This window comes from Nannospalax galili, unplaced genomic scaffold (assembly GCF_000622305.1).
Source record: "Nannospalax galili isolate Female #2095 unplaced genomic scaffold, S.galili_v1.0 scaffold315, whole genome shotgun sequence".
NCBI lineage: Eukaryota > Metazoa > Chordata > Mammalia > Rodentia > Spalacidae > Nannospalax > Nannospalax galili.
In genome coordinates, this window is record NW_008336851.1 from 360,897 (window position 1) to 364,012 (window position 3,116).

The window sequence follows — 3,116 nt, forward strand, 5'->3', positions numbered from 1 at the left end:
GGAATGCAGTGGGAGGTCCCCGAGTAGTGGCAGGGAATGGCCGCCACGTGGGTCCGGGGGCACCGCTGCGCAAATGCAGGCGAGAGCTAGCGGAGAGAGGCGAGGCCAGAGGGAGCAAAGCCTGGTACCTAAGAGAAAGGGGAAGGGCCAGCACCGAGGTTTGGAGGGGTGTGTCAGAGGGCCTGGGAGCTGAGCGCCAAAAGCGGGAGTGGGGGGCGCGGCGGGGGGGCGCGGCCTGAAGATCTCAGCGAGACCCGCAGCAGAGCGAACAGGAGTTTGCAACGGTTCCCGGGAGGGTCGAGTGTAAGAGAGACTGTGGCACCAGCCCGCGGCAGCGCGGGAAGAGCCCGGGCCTATGGATGGCGCCCTCGCAGTTGGCGCGTTCCTGCATCCCAGTCCATTGTCCCTGTCTCTGTGCATCTCCATCTCTGCCTCTGTGTATCGCCTTTTCATTTTCATTATCTGTTCTTATGCGCTGGCCCCAGTCTACGTGCCACTGGGTCTGTCGCCCAGTCTGTATTTCATCTTTAGGAAAGGGTCTTAACATTGCAATCGCAGCGCCCACCAGAATAGACCGTCCACAAACCCTAGGCCCGATGTTGGCGCCAAAATCCAGACTCAAAGTGCCAGTCACTCCCCGCGGTTCCCTCAGCCCTGGAAACTCGCTCTTACTTGCAGTGTAGGAAGAATGAATGGCAGCGTCGCGGGGCGGGCGCTCAGGATGCGGGTGACGCGGGGAAGCCGGGAGTGCCTGAGGACCCGGAGCATCTGGGGAGACAGCGTCCCTCCCTCCTGCTGGGGACCTTGGAAGAGTTTGCTCCTGCAGGAACCGGAACACACCCTCTTTTCTCTTTACCTCTAGCCAGTGCCCCCAAGCCCCGCCTCTGCCCTGCTGGCAGTCAGCAGCAGCATCACCTGGCCGCCGTGCTCCAGGGCTCTGGCGCAATAACCGGCCTTGAGAGGGAGGGGGTGTCTCCTATTTACTAACAGTGACGACAGCGCAGGTAAAGATAATAAGTCTCCTGTTGGTTCAGTCCATGCCCCAGGCGAGGCTCTTTCTCCCTTCATTCCCGCCAAATCAGACAGCGTCACTACTGCTTGGAGTTGGTTTGCGTCTTCCAGTACCATCGCCTCAGGTGTTAAATGCGCAGACTGCTGCTTTCAGGAAACTTTGGGGCCGGTGTGGTAGGGAGAAGGTGCAGAGACCCCCCTCCATGTTACCTTTGAGGCCCCAGCATGACCCGAAAATTCCTATCACCCTTCCTCCACGCTGCCCTACTGACTCTGCCCTAGTTGTGAGAGGGACCCTGACACTTGGAAAGACAAGAAAGGGGGAACTATTGGTCATTAACAGATCCAGAACACCTCCCTCCCTTACTGAAAGTTTTCAATCCTGACTGCTATTTTCTGAGAGCCTTGAATTAAAGGCCCCATCATTATGGTTTTTTGGGTTTTTTTTTTGAATCATTTGTACTTGTTTTACTTTAGAGTTCTGAGTTCCATGCATTTTCTCCAAATCATAGAGAAAATGGAGCCTACTTATTAAGGCCATTTTGTAGATAAAATTGTCCTGAACTAACGTGAGTTGTTTCAGGAAGTATGAGCAGCCCTTCATCCAAAGCGCTAAAGGAGCCCTGAGGACTCTTGCTGAGGATATGAAAGCACTGTTTGGAACTGAAGCAATTCTCTTTTCTCCAGAACAAGAGAAGAAGATTAATGATTTAACCTGGAACTCATTCATTTTATTTCTTCTTCTTCTTTTGTTTTTTGGTCTTTTTGAGATAGGGACTCCCTGTAGCCTTAGCTGGCCTGGAACTCACTATGTAGGCATGCACCACCATGCCCAGGCTGGCCTGAATCCTTGTGGCAACCCTCTTGCCTTAGCCACCAAACTGTTGGGATTACATGGATGAGTTGGTTAGAGTGTTCTTGTATAATCTTATTCATGTCTCCCCATGCTAGATTATAGTTAAATAAAAGGGCGGGGTGGTGCAGGCCTTTAATCCCAGCACTTGGGAGGCAGAGGCAGGCAGATCTTTGTGAATTCGAGGCCAGCCTGGTCTACACAGTGAGTTCCAGACCAGCTGGGGCTACAGGAAGATACTGTTTCAAAACAAAACAAAACACAAAGCTCCCATGTGGGGAGCTGGAGAGATGGCTCACTGGTTAAGAGCACTGGCTGCTCTTGCAGAGGACCCGGTTCAGTTCCCAGCACCCACATGGTGCTGCAAACTCCAGTTCCAGGGGATCCAACACCCTCTTTGCATTGCATGACACAGGTGCACCCACATATATGCAGCAATACAGTCATACATATAAAATAAAAATAATAAATAAAATATTTTTTAAAAGCCAAGGGGTAGGGATGTAGCTCAAGGATAGAGCAGTATATATAACATGTGTAAGATACTGTTTCCCTACTCCACAGCAATAGGGAAAAAAAGAGAAAGAAAAAAAATCAATGATATAGTACATTTACTAACGGTTACTATAGTTCCAGAAAAGTCAGCTGACTCTGACATTCATATCAGAGTTCTACCTTTTACCCACTGTGTGGTTTGGGGCAAGTTGTTAAGCTTCCCTGTATCTTAGAATACAGGGTAGAATATATTTTGCTTGATTATTGTAAAGATCAAATTTAACATATGTAAAGTGCATAGAAATAGTAGTTGTTGTTATATAGACACAAAGAAATTGAAAGTAACATCAGGTCAAAGAGATGGTACCTGCTGTCCAGACTGACAACCTGAATTTGATCCCCAGAACTGGTATGATTGATGGAGAGATCCAATTCCTACAAGTTGTCCCGTGACCTCTACCTGTATAGCATGGCATGTGCAAGCATGCACGAGCATATACACACAAACACAATGAATAAATGTAAAAAAAGCATCATGAGATATATTCATACTGACAATTTGTTCACATTTTTCTGATGTTTTTCTTTTTTATTTTATTTATTATTTTTATTTTATGTGTATGCGTGTATTGCCTACATGTAGGTAAGTGCACCTGTGTTGTGATATACCTGTGGAGGACAGAAGAGGCTGTCAGATCCCCTGCAACTGGAGTTATGGACAGTTGTTAGCTGCCATGTGGGTGCTGGGATTCGAACC

The 3,116-nt window shown here is 48.8% G+C and overlaps 1 protein-coding gene across 1 annotated transcript in view; it reads left to right on the top strand.

The window, feature by feature from the left end:
* Positions 1-3,116, top strand: part of LOC103732651 (endothelin-converting enzyme 2) — a 37,216-nt gene that overhangs the window by 10,538 nt on the left and 23,562 nt on the right. The window lies entirely within an intron of this gene.